Source organism: Herpailurus yagouaroundi, unplaced genomic scaffold (assembly GCF_014898765.1).
Source record: "Herpailurus yagouaroundi ecotype Mexico unplaced genomic scaffold, PumYag 100, whole genome shotgun sequence".
NCBI lineage: Eukaryota > Metazoa > Chordata > Mammalia > Carnivora > Felidae > Herpailurus > Herpailurus yagouaroundi.
The window spans coordinates 49,995,412-50,013,149 of NW_024412391.1; the positions used below are offsets into that span (position 1 = coordinate 49,995,412).

The 17,738-nt window shown below is 36.8% G+C and overlaps 1 protein-coding gene across 1 annotated transcript in view; it reads right to left on the reverse strand.

Moving 5' to 3' along the window:
• Positions 1-16,954, reverse strand: part of ABCB5 (ATP binding cassette subfamily B member 5) — a 142,719-nt gene extending 125,765 nt beyond the window's left edge. Inside the window, exon 1 of the mRNA XM_040472467.1 lies at positions 16,278-16,954. The gene's annotated coding sequence lies outside the window, so the exon portion shown is untranslated. The remainder of the gene's footprint in view (positions 1-16,277) is intronic.
• Positions 16,955-17,738: the final 784 nt, after the last annotated feature.

Here is a 17,738-nt window from a genome sequence, read left to right on the forward strand (position 1 = left end):
GCAAGTGAAAAGAACATTATGACTTAAAATGGTTTCACTCCATGGATAAGAAGGGCCCTGAGGTTAGTCCTTAAAGTATGGTTAAGATTTCAATAAGTGAAGATGTGTGGAGGAGGAACAAGAATATTTTAGGATTGCAAAGGTGAATTATGTAACAACACAGGAATCAGACCAGTCTGGTTAGAATGAACAGTTTATGCACAAATGGATAAACAGATAAGGTAGATAAGATTGTAGAAGGCATTGAATCAATTTTTAAGGGCAAATATAATTTTCTGACAATGAGAGGGGACACAGCCACTGGTATTTGGTATTACTCTTTAAAAAATTAATTAATTAATTTTTAAATTTACATCCAAGTTAGTTAACATATAGTGCAACAGTGATTTCAGGAGTAGATTCCTTAATGCCCCTTACCCATTTAGTCCATCCCCCCTCCCACAATCCCTCCAGCAACCCTCTGTTTGTTCTCTATATTTAAGCGTCTCTTATGTTTTGTCCCCCTCCCTGTTTTTATATTATTTTTGCATCCCTTCCCTTATGTTCATCTTTTTTGTATCTTAAATGCCTCAAAGCAGTGAAGTCATATGGTATTTGCCTTTCTCTGACTAATTTTGCTTAGCATAATAGCCTCCAGTTCCATTCATGTAGTTGCAAATGGCAAGATTTCATTCTTTTTGATTGCCGAGTAATACTCCATTGTATATATATGGTATTTGGTATTATTGATCTAATATCATGGGTAGACTGGAAGGACTTGGGGAAAAACAAGATTCAAGTACATTCATTATGGTGCAGTGTCATAGCAGTAGAAAAGTCATATTTGAGAGACATTTTTAAGGGAAGGTTGACAGGATATAGATTCATAGAACAATAAAGAAGGAACAAAAAATAAAAATTCAATGACTAAGCTTCATTATCTGAAATAAATGAGAAGCAAAGATGGAAATGGGCAAGTCAATAGAGGGAGGTGATTTTGGGGAACAGGTGATATTCAATTTAAAAATATGTTTGGGTTGATACTGGACTGTCCAAGTGAACATACCTGGCATACAGATGGAAATGTGGTACTGATAATTAGGAAAATTGACGAGCTAGAGAGATACTTGTAATGGTTATCTGCACAGAAGGAAAAATTAAATCTTTGAGAATAAATTTGCTTTAATAATTTGACAATGGTATATAAAAGCACAGGTGACATGGTACAGTATAGATGCTCAGAATTTTCCTTCTAGAGTGGTGCCATCTAATAGAACTTTCTGCAAAAATAGGAATATTCTGTTTACTGTTAAAACAGAATATGGTAGCCAGTAGGCATGTGTAGCTATTGGGCACTTGCAATATAGCAGTGATAAAAATGATTTTCTATTTATATAATTTAATTCAAATTTAAGTAGCTATAAATGGCAGAAGGCTATCATACTCAGAAGCATAGTTCTAGAATCAAACTGCCTAGACTCAAATTCTGGATTCCCCATTCACACTACACCTATAATTTTGGCTAAGTCATTTAATCCTTACTGAACAGCACTAAACACAGTGTTTACAACTCAATTAACACCTAGTGTCCTTTTTAAAATTACATAACTACTTGTTTTATTTTGCCACTTTTCAGCAAACAACCCACATCAATTAACACAAAATGTGATTGTAACATCACTATTAAAAAAAAAAAAAGAAAAGTCAGAGTTAGACAGGGATCAAAAAGATGAAATAGGAGCTTTCTACCATCTTCTTTTCAAAGCACACCAATCTAGACAATCATTCATATATAAGAGTGTCTTTGTGGAAGTCCAAGGGTCCAGTGGAAAAGTTCCAGCACACTGTTAGAGCAAAAAAATTCTAAGATAGGATGGACTGAAGAAAGTAAGAGAAACAGTGTCACTTTCTCAGCTGGGTTGGAAGCTGCTAAAGATACCTATTTCTTTTTTACCCCATCCACAATATTGAGGCATGCTACATAACTGCAGGGCAGGGAGTGGCTTGGAGAACAACATCCAGGGCTTGGAATGGAACATAAAAAAAGGAATGCAGATTCTATTAACTGCATGGCAGGAAGCCAACTCATGAGCTGCTGGGGACATCTTGCCTGCAGATCTCCCCTTAGGTGGCCCAGGGACACCCCAACATTCTGCATGACTTACCCACACCCACCAACCCCAGGGGTAGTGGAAACAAGTCTCTGCAGACAGCTAATGAGCATATACATGCATAAAAGGCTTGCCTGACTCTGTAGGACTGGGAGACAACACACAAAACTGAGCACTATTCTAGGGAAAGCAAGCAAACAAGAAGCTGTCAGCATCTGGCTTTGCAAGAAAAGGCATACAATCTTAGGAATTTCCAAGGGGACAAGAAGTGGGGAGCAGGCATATCCATTGAAAAGGCCTGAGAATGCCTCAGAATCTCTAATACTGCTGATGGAGGTATTTTTATCCCTAAGCCAGTCAGTAGACAGGAGGAGGTGACTATTACTTTAAATATACAGATAGTATTCCAAGACTTTAAGGAGCATGAAAAATCAAGGAAACATGACACCACCAAAGGAACACAATGATTTTCCATTTCCTAAAGAAATGGAGAGCTACAATTTGCTTGATTAAGAATTCAAAATAGTTGTTTCAAGGAAGCTAAGTAACCTATTATTAGAAAATACAAAGAAAGTTCAATAAAATCAGGAAAACAATACCTGAACAAAATGAGAAGTATAACAGTGAGAGAAATCATAAAAACAAAAAACAGAAATTCTGGAGCTGAAGAATACAATGAATAAAATTAAAAAAAAAATGCAATAGAAAGAATCAATAGACCACTGTATCAAACAGAAGAAAGAATCTATAAAGTAGAAGACAGGTAGGTCATATAAAATTACCAGTCAGAGGAGAACAAAGAAAAAGAATGAAAAAGAGTGAAGAAAGTCTATATGAATAATAGGACATCATTAATAGAAACAATATAGATCTTATTAGAGCCCTATAAGGAGAAGAGAGGGATAAAGGGACAGAAAGCGAATTTAAGAGGTAATGACTGAGAACTTATCAAATCTAGGGAGAGATCTAGACATCCAAGTTCATGAGGTGAAGAAATTCAAATTCTTCACATACAAGGGAATGCCCATAAGGCTATCAGTGGATTTCTCAGCAGAAATCTTGCAGGTAAGGAGGGAGTAAGATAATACATTCAAAGTACAGAAAGAGAAAAAAACTGCTCAAATACTTGAGCTGGCAAAGTTGTTCTTCCAAAATGAAGGAGAGTTAGATTTTCCCAGACAAACAAAAGCTGACGGAATTTGTCATTACTAGATCTGCCTTACAAGACATGCTAACAGGAATTCTTAAAACTGAAATGAAAGGAAGCAAATATATAAAATTAACATAAAAATATAAAACATACTGATAAAGTATGTACATAGTTAAATTCAGAATACTCTATACTGTAATGCAATGGTCTGTTAATCACTTAACTCTAGTGTAAAATTTAAGGTCAGAAGTATTAAAAATAATTATAGCTGTAATAATTAATTATTAGATATACATTATAAAAAGAGGTAAATTATGATGTTAAAACATAAAATGTTGGGGAGAGGGGTTTTTGTATGTGATCAAAGTTGCTATCTGTTTCAAATAGACTGTTATATCCAGAAGATGTTTTATGTTGGTCCTCCCTAATTGCAACACACGGTAACCACAAAGCAAAAAACTACAGTAAGTATACGAAGGACAAAGAGAAGTCAATGAAACCACACTACTACAGAAAAATCATTACTTCACAAAGGAAGGAAGAAAAAGAGGAAGAAAGGAACAAAGGAACTGCAACACTGCCAGAAAACAATTAAAAAGATGGCATCAGGAAGTAAGTACCCATTAATAATCACTTAAATGTTTTCAATTCTTTAATCAAAAGGCACAGAGTGGCTGAATGAAAAAACAATGAAAAAACAAGACCAAACTATATGCTGCCTACAAGAGATTCACTTCACCTCTAAGGACACACATAAGCTCAAAGTGAAGGGATGAAAATGGATATTCCATGCATTTGGAAATTAGGGGTGGCTATACTTACATCAGACAAAATAGACTTTAAGTCGTAAACTGTAACAAGCAATAAAGAAGATCATTATATAATGATAAAGGGGTCAATTCATTAAGAGGGAATAAAAACTGTAAATATTTATGCACTCAACACTGGAACACCTAAATATATTAAGTACTAATAAATGTAAGGGGAAAAATAGACAATGGCACAATTATAGTTGGACGCTTTAATACTTCACTTTCAACAATGGATAGATCATCCAGACAGAAAATCAATACTGAAACAACGGACTGGAACTTTAGATCTAATGGACCTAACAGACATCTACATTATATTCCACACAATAGCCGTGGAATACATATTCTTCTCAAGTGCACATAAAACATTTTCCAGGTTACATCATATGTACACTCATAAAACAAGTCTTAACAAATTTAAGAAAACCAAAATGATACAAGCATCTTTTCTGACAATAGTATAAAATTAGAAATTAATAATGGAGAAAAACTAGAAAATTCATGAATGTGTGTAAATTAAACAACATACTCCTAAACAACAAATGGATCAAAGCAGAAATCAAAAGAGAAATCCAAAAATATCCTGAAACAAATGAAATGGAAACACAATATACCAAAACCTATAAGATGCAGCAAAAGCAGTTCTACGAGAAAAGTTTAAAGTGATAAATGCCTACATTAAGAAAAAGAAAGATCTCAGGATTCTTGGGTTGCTTTGGTTATGCATCTGACTCTTGGGTCTCAGATCAGGTCACAGTCTCACAGTTGTGGGACTGAGCCCCACGTCAGGCTCTACACTGATGGCGTGGAGCCTGCTTGGGATTCTCTTTCTCTCTGTCCCTCCTCTGCTCTCTCTCTCTCTCAAAAGAAAAAAAAAAACAAGAAAAAGAAATATTTCAAATGAACAACCTAACTATACACTATTAGGAACTAGAAAAAGAATAAACCAAACCCAAAAGTTAGCAGAAGGAAGGAAATAACAGAAATCAGAATGAAAATAAATGAAATTGAGATGGGAAAAACAGTAGCAAAGGCAAAAGAATCTAGAATCTGGTTTCTTGAAAAGATAAGGTTGACAAACAGTAGCTATACTAAGAAAAAAAGAAGATTAAAATGTGTAAAATCAGAAATGAAAGAGGAGATATTATAACTGACACCACAGAAATACAAAAGATAAAAAGAAACAATTATAAAATAAAGAATAATTGAACACCAACAAACTGGATAACTTAGAAGAAATGAATAAATTTCTAGAAAAAATATAACCTACTGAATAATTAAATAGCAAAGGGACTGAATCAATAATCAAAAATGTCCCAACAAAGAAAAGCCCAGGACCAGATGGTTTCCCTGTAAGTTCTACCAAACACTTAAGAAGAAGTAACACCAATCCTTCTCAAACTATTTCAAAAAATTAAATAGGAGGGAACACTTCCAAGCTCATTTTACACGACAGCATTATCCTGATACTAAAGCTAGATGAGGGGGCGCCTGGGTGGCGCAGTCGGTTCAGCGTCCGACTTCAGCCAGATCACGATCTCGCGGTCCGTGAGTTCGAGCCCCACGTCAGGCTCTGGGCTGATGGCTCAGAGCCTGGAGGCTGTTTCCGATTCTGTGTCTCCCTCTCTCTCTGCCCCTCCCCCGTTCATGCTCTGTCTCTCTCTGTCCCAAAAATAAATAAAACGTTGAAAAAAAAATAAAAAAAAATAAAGCTAGATGAGGATACTACAAGAAAGAAAACTACAGGGCAATATCCTTTTTGAATAGAAATGTGAAAATTCTCAACAAAATACTAGCAAACCTAATTCAACAGGACATTAAAATGATCATATACCAGGGTTTTTATAAGCCCTAGTAATCCATGTTAAACACTCAAACTGATATAACATGAATGATTAATAAATGCTAGCCATTTTGATTAATGTTTAAAAAAACAATAAAACAACAACAACAAAAGGATCATATACCATGATCAGATGGGATCCATCCGTGGGATGTAAGGATGGCTAATTATATCCCAATCAATAAATATGATACATCACAATAATAGAACAAATGATAAAAATAATATGATCAGCTCAATAGATGCATAATAGAAAAAGTAGTAGACAAAATTCAACCTCTTTCATGATAAAAGCTCTCAACAAATTGGATGTAGAAGAAAATGTACTTCAACATAATAAAATCCATGTATGTTAGGCCCACAGCTAACATCATACGCAATGGTCACAGTTTAAAAGCTTTTCCTCTAAGATCAAGAACGAGACAAGGGCAGGAATGTAAATTGGTTCAGTCATTATGGAAAACATTATGAAGTTCCCTGAAAATATTAAAATAGAACTACCTAATGATCCAGCATTCTCCTTCTGGGTATATATCCAAAGGAAATGAAAACAGTATATTGAAAAGATATCTGTACTCCCATGTTTATTGCAGCATTACTTACAATAGCCAAGATATGGAGACAATCTAAGTATCCCTAAAGAAGATGTGGTAAATGTATAAAATGGAATATTATTCAACTCTGACAAAGAAGGAAATCCTGCCATTTGGCTTTGAGGGCATTATGCTAAGTGAGATAAGTCAGACAAAGAAGGACATATCTCACTAAAAAATGGAACCCAAAAAAGCTGAATTCTTAGAAACAGAATAGAATAGTTGTTTCCAGTGGCTGGGAGGTGGGGTAATCAGGAAGATAATGGTCACAGAGTGCAAACTTGCAGTTAGAAGATGAATAAATTCTTGAGATTTAATGCACAGCATTGTGATTATAGTCAATGATACTGTATTACATACTTCAGGGTTGCTAAGAGACTAGACTTTTTTTTACTCATTAAAATCACTTTATTTGAAGCCCAGATGGGATAATTAGCTTTTTTTTTTAAGGATTATAGTAAATACTTAATAAGTGAATGTAACAAGTTGGAGTCATTAAACTTAAGACACTACATCTTAAATGTTCTAAACACAAAATGAAATTATAATTTTGTGATATGATGGAGGTATTAGCTAATGCTATAGTGGGAATCATATTGCAACACATAAATGTATCAAATCAACACTTTACATTTATACAATGCTATATGTCAATTATGTCTCAATAAAAAAGAATAGTTAACAAAATAAGAAACTTCACTGGGGTGTTAATAGTAGAAAAGCTACCCTAGCTAGATAGATTTAAGAAGATTTTGAAAAATAATGACTACATGATTCAAAAGATAGAATACAGTAGAAATAAAGTAGTATTATTCTTTTAATCTTTATGGAATTATTGGATACTAAAATTTATCATAATAATAAACAATGTTACCATTATAAGACATATTTAATTTTTAACCTTTAAACTATATTTGAGATAATGAGTTCTCTCACGAAAAAGTCTCACCGGAAATTCATCACAACTTGTGAGCAAGAATTAAAAGCAGAATATCAGTTTTCCATCTCAAATATTCCTGACGATGAAAAGTTCCAAAATCATATATAGTTTTCAGACATAATAAATAATAAGAAAAGCTATGTAGAAGAGAAAAAAGTATTGTGAGGAAATATTACTTTCACTTACTTCAGATCAATGTCTACTTAGCAAGACAAATATGCTGTATAGTCACTGTAGGACCTATTAGCAGCTGACAGTGTTTGGAAAATTATGGTTCTTCACTGTCATGTTAGACTTTAAAATTTTCACTGCCATTTTCAATAAAAATTTTAGAATTATTCTTTTATACTGGAAGTTCATTTTATGATTTCATATTTAGGAAAGTATCAATTTTTATCACTCAACTTTTTGCATTGGTATAAAGTGTATATATGTATGTGTGTATGTGTGTGTGTTTATGTAAACATGTATATTTATATATTCAAAACACCTCTAGTATTATGGGAGCATAGCGTAGTGGAAAGTTAAAAAAAAAAGTCTTTGTGAGAAAGTTTCTTTTAGTAACACCATAGTCTTCCTTCTGCTTTATAGTATCAACCCACAATATCAACTAAATTCTCAGTAGATTTGCTTACCACATTTTCCCGTGAATTCTAACCCTTGTCCCTCTAAAATTCATGGGAATAGAGTGGTCAGTTTACTTTGGTCTGAGCCTAAATGAACACTTTAAAGTGCCTTGTTAAAAAAAAAAAAAAACAACATTAAAAATCCTCCTACTCTAGAAGTGCTCTGCCAAGACTAACTCAAAGCCACAAAAGATTAAAGTTTGGTGCCAAACTGGGACCTGTAAGAACTGTGTGATCCTTTAACTCAGCAAAAATTCCGTCTTTAACAGAAACTCAGAATATTAAACATAAGAATACAAAGTAATTTTCCAGACTAAGAGCATTTGGAATAAAACCATGGAACCCTACAAAGGAATTCCCCAAGTGAAAGTCTTTCTTTGGAGTAAAATGAAAGGATCATAGCAATCTCTAGAGAAGAGACAAGGTCTTCCACAGGGCAGAAAGCTGACCTTGCCATAGAGTTATTTTCTGATCTGGGACTCTACATGTTTACTCTGTTTTCTAATAAAGTAAGTACTTATAATGGTGACTAATCATTTGTCCATTAGCTATCTTTTCACATTAGGAACAAATTTATTGTTTTACTCTTTGAGTTGGCAACTGTAATAAGAGCTCCAAACATTAGTGGTGCTTGTAGCATACGTGAGTAGGTGGCTTATACACCAGCTCTGTTTTGAGCATTACCCTGCTATGCACTGTGAAAAGTATTTTATGGAAGCTTCAATAAATATTAGATATTATTACTATTTTTTTTTTAAATTTTTTTTCAACGTTTATTTATTTTGGGGACAGAGAGAGACAGAGCATGAACGGGGGAGGAGCAGAGAGAGAGGAAGACACAGAATCGGAAACAGGCTTCAGGCTCCGAGCCATCAGCCCAAGGCCTGATGCGGGGCTCGAACTCACGGACCGCGAGATCGTGACCTGGCTGAAGTCGGACGCTTAACCGACTGCGCCACCCAGGCGCCCCTAGATATTATTACTATTATGCAAATGATCTTATTTAGTCATTGCTTTATTAGCCTTATTTTTACAAGAGGAACTTGAAGCTTTGAAGACTTAAATAACATTGTTAACACAACTATTAAAGTGGTGGAACCAAATTTGTCTATTCTAAAACCTAAACTCTTTTTTAAAAAATATTTATTTCGAGAAAGAGAGAGAGTGCAAGCTAGTGAGCAGGGGAGGGGCAGAGAGAGAGAGAATCCCAAGTAGGCTCCACGCTGTCAGTGCAGCGCTTGACATGGGGCTTGATCTCACAAACCACGAGATTATGGCCTGGCCAAGATCAAGAGTCAGACACCTAAGCCACCCAGGTGCCCTTAAAACCTTAAGCTCTTAACCAGTGAGCTAAAAATTTGAAAGTCATCCTATAAATTTGAAAGTCACCATGAACTCTGACTTTAAAGCGGCATTCTGGGGCACACTAATTTCTTGGATTCAAAAGGCAAAAGAAAGTCCTACTCTTTCAGCTGCATTGAGGCTCATATTTTGTTTTACTCGGTCTGTGAGCAAACACTCATGACAGCAGTCAGAAGTTGAATCTTACTTATAAATCGGAACATATCCTATACCCTCTATTTCACATACACATTGTGAGAATATAATGACATAATGTAGGTGAAAGAGCTCTAGAAATCATAATGCAACTTCTTTACAAATGGAAAGCATCACAGGATTGTACTGTCTTCACCCCTATACTTTAACACTAATATTATTTACTGAACTTTTTATTTTTCACTAGCTATTGAGCTAAATGCATTGTATATATATTTGCTCCTTCAATCCTCACCATAATTCTATGAGGCAGCATTGTAAACCATTTTAAAGATGAGGAAACTGAGATTCAAAGTATTTAGTTTGCCTTAACTTGGATAGTCATTCAGTGACTGATTAGGAGTTTTTATCCATTTATGTATGCATTTGAAGAGGAGGTATTAATGATGTATGCATTTGAAGAGGAGATACATGTATATACTTATCTACATATAAAATAAATATTACCAGCCCAACATTTAGAGAGAAGCTGCTACTAGAAGATAACTTACAACCCAAAAGCTGATGGCTGATTGTAGACATGGCTCAACGATGAGTCTTTAGAAGGACGTAATGTAGGCTACTGGTTTCTCTGTGATTATTAAACTATGATTCTTGCAGCACCTGTGTCAGGATGCAGGCTTCTTGATAAAAATGCAGATTCCTGATCCTCTGCTCAGATTATTGAATTGGAGTCTCTGTAGAGTATGAACCATGAATATACATTTTAACAAGCTCTACAAGTGATTCAATGTAAATTATAGTTTGAGATCCATTGCATAAAGTAATGAGCACTGTGGTTCTATCCTTGGTTGTTTTATATATAGAACTTTTTTTTTTAAGTTTCTCTTCTAAATGGAGGAAAAATAACTTCTCAGGGACAAAGATGCTTTTACTTCAAAACATAAATTTATTTCATAATATGAATTTATGAAAGATTACATTGGGGCGCCTGGGTGGCTCAGTCGGTTGGGCGGCCGACTTCGGCTCAGGTCATGGTCTCGTGGTCCATGAGTTCGACCCCACGTCAGGCTCTGTACTGACAGCTCAGAGCCTGGAGCCTGTTTCAGATTCTGTGTCTCCCTCTCTCTGACCCTCCCCCGTTCATGCTTTGTCTCTCTCTGTCTCAAAAATAAATAAACGTTAAAAAAAATTTTTTTTAAATAAAAAAAAAAAAAGATTACATTAATGTAGCTCTGGTGTGTAAAATATCCCAGTCAGACAGCCAGGCACTCATAAATGTATTTCATCCATCAATAGGCCATCAATTCCATTTTCACTTAAACATCAATTAAAAGGAAAGGTATAATTGACCACGAAGATTAATTTCCTCCATGCAAAGAAACAGCAGCTAGTCACACCTGGGGACCACTTGCTTGTTAATAGGTCCTTCTGTAAATAAATTACACAATTAAATCACAGGATCTCTAAGTGAACAATTAGGCAAGTTGATAGAAGCAATACTTTTTCCTTCTGAGTTTTATAAAGGTTTCTGAAATCATTTTTAATTCACAAGAGGGAAAATTACTTTTCCTTAGATGACTCACAGTATTTTATTCATATCAAAAACAGATTATAAAGACTTCTGTATATCATGAATCTAGCTTAATGTACTTCGATTTTACTGAATTTTTACTAAGGAATATAGAGTGATTCATTCCAAAACAGTCTCAATGGAGTTGAATTTTCCTCTCTCCTGAAGTTTCACCTTAAAAGGAAAACGTATCTCAAGGAAACCTCTGAATATTGCCAAAAAGTATTAGATCAGTAATACATTTACTAATGGAAGCTAATTTGCCAAACAGTTAATGAGACTGGGGGGAGGGGGCTACAGCTCAAAATGTACCTAGGATTTGTTTTAAATCAGGTATGGTAAAACATCCAGATAAGGAAATGATTGTCATGAAGAAAGAAGTTTATACTCATAGATCCCCAGAAAAATGAGGCATGCCACTCCACTCAGGGGACACAGGGAAGTACCAAAGCTGGCCAGGAGGCAGAGAAATCAGGGGAAACTCTGCACAAGAGACTTCACTGTGGTTTCCATGGGAAAGGTATAGCAAAACAGGATAAGCAGGCTTAGAATTGACTAGTTTGAATAATTTCATCAGATTCTGGGGGTTAGGGGCTGGGTGTCTCTAGTTGTCTGGTATTGGTCTTGGGGTAATTAGGGCAGGGGGATAGTGGCTTGTTCAGCATGTGATAGCCTAATTAAGGAGATGTTTGAAGGTATGGGCTCTGGATTTGTTCACACATGAAAGGAGCACTCCAGGATGAATTCTTTGCTATCTCTAGGAATTAGCTAACACTGGGAGGGGCAGTTCCTTCAGGGTTAGCAAGGCCCCAAGACCTCAAAGCATCAGAAAATACAGAAAATAAAAGAGCATGATCAATACAGCAGAAGTTCTTGTGCTGTTGCTGTAAACAGGAAAGTTACTGAATTCAAATGTTAGATATACTTGTAGCATGTGTGGGTGGGTGGTTTCCTACATACCATCTCTATTCTGAGGTCATGTGTTAATGTTCTATTACTTCTCAAAGAGTGAAAGGGCACTTTTTAAAACTTGGCTTTAAATTCTTAACAAACTTAGTATTGTAATAGCATTTTAAATTTAGCAAGAAAAAAAATTAAAATCTCCAGCAGTATTTGGTATCCCGGTCCATCTGTTCTGAAATTCTATGTGTGGCCAAAGAGAAGTACTAATTGGTTTTCTTCCTTGCAGCACCAAACACTTGACTATCCTAATTAAGGAAGGAGGAGACCTGGGAAAACTTGTAAATCTGAGGAACAGCTACATCTCAACAGTAGCCACTATAGGCATTAGCTAAGGCAGGGCATTAGCTAAGATTGCATTGGTCTGTTGACGAAAGGGATACTTTCTCCTACAGAGTTCATTCCTTGTCTGGTCAGAAAGGTAGTTTTCCTTTTACTGTACTGGAACATCTATGACCGATTCTATCTTTCTTGGAAGACTAGATTCTGGTACTACAGAAACTTCTGCAGAAGAATGAAAGACTTCAGCATGAGGAACAGCAGTAGTATGGCGTGAATTATTTTAGCACTGATAGTCTGAACTGGGTTACCTACTTGGCTTATTCTTCAAATTTTTATGTATTAAACTACAAGAACAACAACACAATTTTTCCCGAGGGAAGTATATTAACTAGGACTGCTTAGGTTAAAAGTGATTGAGATGTCACACATCTCTTTCTCTAGCTGAGCAAACTTTCATTATGTTTTCTTATGAGTAAATCAGTACCTGTTCCTCCCTGGTTAAAATCAGTGAACTAAATTTGTATTAGATTGAGATACAAGTAATAAAGCTTAAAACAAAGTTTATTACATAAACAATACAACAGCAATTGCCTCTCCCTGCTAAAGGGGAAGCTATTGACTATAGATTGCAGAATTTTATTGCCAAAAAGGATCCTAAAGCTCAAGGGTTCCCTGCTTAGTTTTATATCAGAGTATCTCCTGGGGATCTTTGAAAAATACAGAATCTGAAACTCTATCTCAGCTCTACTGAATCAGAATCTTTGGCAATCTTTGGCATAATGCCCAGAAGTGTGTATTCTCTAAAAGCTCTCTGTGTTTCTGAGATGTGTGGTTGGGTTTGGAGTTGACTGATCAGAACTTTACCAGAATGCCTCTTAATACTGGAGCGTTAAAAAAAATACAGACATCAGAGCTCCACATGAGACCTATTGGACTAAATGTCTGGGAAAGGATATAACAACATGTATGTATTAACATACACACACATATAATATAATAGTAGTCTTACTTAATCCTGAGCTTAGGCTAGAGAGAATTATTATCTTCAAGTTTTGGATTCAATCTTATAAGACCACAGTGGTCTGTTTATACTCACAAAAGGGGGTATATTTCATTATTTGTTCAAAATATTTGCTGTGCCTCCCTACTATGCCCTTCTCTGGAGCCCATCCAGAGAAGTACAGAAGAGTACATTTACTGTTTCACTGACATTAGCCTTGATTCTATAACTTGCTTTGACTGAGAAATGTGAGTGCAAGAGGCCTGTGCCTCTTCCAAGAAACTCTGAGCCATCGCAGTCAATTTATTTTTTCCCTCTGCCACCAGACTAGCATGTTGTTAGTGGCTGCTACTTCAGCCTGCATCACTGAATACAAAGACTTGGAACAGAGCTCTAGCCAATCTACAATGATTGTTAATGTAAGTACAAAATAGACCTTATTTAACTCCCTTAGATTTTGGAACCCTCACCCCCATCCCCTATTCCCTCTTCTGTAAGAGATGAAAGAGTGAGAATTAGAACCCAGGTCTCCTGCCTATGCCTTGCTGTTTCTATAGCACTCAAAAGGAGAAGATAACTGCATTTGTCCTAGGTGGGGAGGGGATTATCTGCTCCCATTGCTAGAGCTGAAACTGGGGAGAAGTGTGTTTTTGGTATACTCAAGTAGAATTTAAAATAGAGATCTCAAATTTCTTCCAACTCAGAAATTGTATTGCTCTTTGACATTCCCAATAAAATATCACTGCCCATTGCTGTTACCTGGGCTAGTAATATTTGTGGAGGTATATAGTTAAATCCTAACTGGCATTAATCTGTGGGGCTGGCTGGGAAATAAACCATGGTATATAACATTCCTTATATGGAAACAAGTTTGCCAAGTTCCAAATAGTAGGCACGAAAGGTGAACTTCTGAAACAAGCTCTTGCTTTTTTATTTCAGGCTTCAGATAAAATAGAGAATACTCAGATGATCTTTTCCAACAAAATATATACATTTTAAAAGGGTGATTGTGATTCACATTCTGCCCACAGGAGGGCCACAGAAGTTAGCACTTCACAATATTTTCTTGCAATAAATTGGTTTACATATTCATTCCTACAGCTTTTTTCTCCCTCCACAAATCCAGATTAACTTTACAATTTATAACTTGAGTTAAAAAATTTCAAGTTTTCTATATAAAAATTTCAGTCTGTTCCAGTTCTTCTAAACCCTTCATTACCATTCAAATTGTGATGTCTACAGATCAGAATTCCTATTTCATTTTCATAGACTTAGAGTATTTTCCCCAAATGCATTATTTTGAAGTTTTAGTATCTGAAACTAAGAGAGATGATGGAGAAATAATTTTAATCAGAATCAAAGTTAATTACTGACAACTCAAAATTTAAAAGCCAGGATTTTGGTATTTCAAAATATCGAATTGGAAACATGAGGACAATTATTCTTAGTAAAATGTAAATAATCATCATTATTTGACTATCATTTATTGGCTACCTACTCTGGACCAAAATTTTATTGTACATGATTCTAATCCTCCCCAAAGCAGCCTGGCAAGGTATATGTCACTCTCATTGTTTGGGATGAGGAAACTATGTCCCAAGGATGTTAGTCTGTCATAACTACTATGTAACTTTAATGGGAAGAATTGGCATTTGATCCCAAGTCCCTCAGAAGCCAAAGTCCGCAAGCTTTCCTTATACCACATTGCCTTTCTCCCATTTGGCTTTGAAATGAGTTTCTACTCTGGCTATCATATTTATCATCTCAAGTTTCTTCCTCAATTACATATTTTATTTCCAAAATAAATATTTATGCACATAAAATTCTATCCTAACAGGAAGCAGAGAATTAAAAATCACATAATCGCCATGAAAGCTCTGGTGATCATCTTCCTACGGGAAAGGGAAGTTGTGGTTTGCAAGAAGCACATGCAGGGACCCTTTACAGCAGTTTGTGGGCCGTTGGACCAAGAAGGTTAGGGGAAGGCACTTGGAAGGCAGAGAAAATAATATGTATTTGAGATATCTTTTTAAACAAGCACAAGTTATGGGAATAATTTGATTTATTAAATAATCTGCAACATTTTCTCTATAAATGTCCAATTACTAAAAAGTCAGAAGCCATGAAACCTTCTAACCACTAGATGTCACTGTTGCTCATGAAATAGAATTGCCCAAAGAGTAGTTTGAGGAATGCCTCCTGTCATCTTCCCTGAAGTTTACCCTTCATCTAAGAGCTATGAGAGATATAAAAGAGATCAAACATATGGGCCCTGATGCGGAACTTGTGTTTTCCTTGGAAGAAGAAAGAGAGCAAACTTATATGAATAATTACAGAGTATCACAAAAAATGGCATTCATTTGTGTATACTTACATATACATATACTGGGTGGAGGTAGTAGGAACTGTAAGATCTCAGTAATAAATGTAAACAGGAGTGGCTGTGGATGGTTCCACAGAAGTGGGACTTGGGTGATGTTCTAAGGGATAAAAGATGGCCTAGGTAAGAAGAGAGCAAGATCATTCCAAAGAGGCATGGTCTGAGCCGAAGCACGGAGGTGGAAATCGAGAGCTGGAATAAAGTGGAAGAGGGGGAGTTGGCTGTGGAGGAGACTGATTGTACAGGACCAGAAACAACCAAGAGGAGCGTTGTAATTTACCCTCCCTCCTGAATTTGCCTCTAAAACTTTCTGAGCAGAAAAGTGATATGAAAAATACTCCACTGGAGGAAGGTTAACTGTTTGGATATTGGGGTCGGGTACCAGCTAAGAATCACAATTTATGTCATTCCCTGGTAAATCATTATTTGAGGTTTCTTCACTGTGTAACTACTTTATCCTGGTCCCTTGGTCATTTGTTATGGTTCCCCTCCCGCCAAATCTTGATCCGGGTTTAGGAATAACACTGGTACCTGTTGGTCTTCATCTAGAGCAGAGGCTTCTGCTTCTGGTCTGGTCTTGTCGCCAGAGACTTGCCTTCCTCTGGCTGATTATTTACAAAATCATCTGAATTTGCTCTCAGGGACGTTCAGTCAGGCAGCTCCCTCTGAAAAGCATCAAAGATATGCTTTCACCTCAGGGAGAGCACGTCCCCAGAGGCTCCTCTCTTCCAAATGTCCTAAAACAAGTGGGTGACTGTTTCACGAGGTTTTCTCTTTTGCTGGGAGTCCACATTATAAAGTTCTGACAGCAAGGAAAACAAGCCTTTCAGATTGTCAGGCTCTTTAAATGAGATGCTCTGCGGAGGGAAGAACGGTAGACACAGGCTGGAGGACGTGGCGTGGCGCTTTTAGAGGGTCAGCCCGCATCGTCGGTCTGGTAGCGGGATTCCACCATCTGGAGGCCATCTGCCTCTCCGCGTCTCACAAGCCTCCCGGCAGCCCCACTGCTGCATCCTGTCCTCAAGTAAATAAGCCATAAAGGTGCTGGAAGGACCAACACGATGAAGACTCCAAATACGCCGCCGCCCTGTGTGAGCAGAGGGCCAACGACGGGGTCGCAGCCCTGTGGCGGGAGTCTGAGTCCTTCCTGCGGAGGTTTGCGCCCAGTACATCCGGGTCCTCCCGCACCGTAGCTTCGCTTCCGGTGGCGTTGCTTTCCCGCCACAGCTGAGTGAGCCGTCACAGCCTGGGGAGAAGCTGGGTTCCTGCACGTGGTGTGGAGGACAGAAGCGCCTGGGGGAGGAGTTCACGGTAAGGAGAACGGGGTTGTTAAACGAGGTGGCGGGCAGTGGTAGTATTTGTTTGCCGAGCTATGGGCAGCAAACTGTACACGTAACGCAAAAACTCCACTAACCTCGCTTGGCTTCCTCTAGCTGACGATTATGTGATCCTGAATGGAATGAGCCTAAAAATAGGCTTACTTTTCAAATTTTTAAAATGTTTGTTTATTTATTTAAATATAATTTGTTTTCAAGTTAGCTAACATGCATTGTGTATATAGTGTGCTCTTGGATTTGGGAGTAGGTTCTGATGATTCATTGCTTACATATAACACCCGGTGCTCATCCCAACATGTGCCCTCCTTAATGCCCATCACCTATTTTCCCTGCCCCTCGCCACCATCAACCCTGTTTGTTTTCTGTATTTAAGACTTTCTTATGGTTTGCCTCCTTCTCTGTTTGAAACTGCTTTTTCCCCTTTCCTTCCCCGTTGGTCTTCTGTTAAGTTTCTCAAATTACACATATGAGTGAAAACATATGATACCTGTTTTTCTTTGACTTATTTCACTCAGCATAATACCCACATTGTTGCAAATGGCAGAATGGCAGAATTTCATTTTTTCTCATTGCCAAGTAGTATTCCATTGTATATATAAACCACATCTTCTTTATCGACTCATCAGTTGATGCACATTTGGGTTCTTTCCATAAT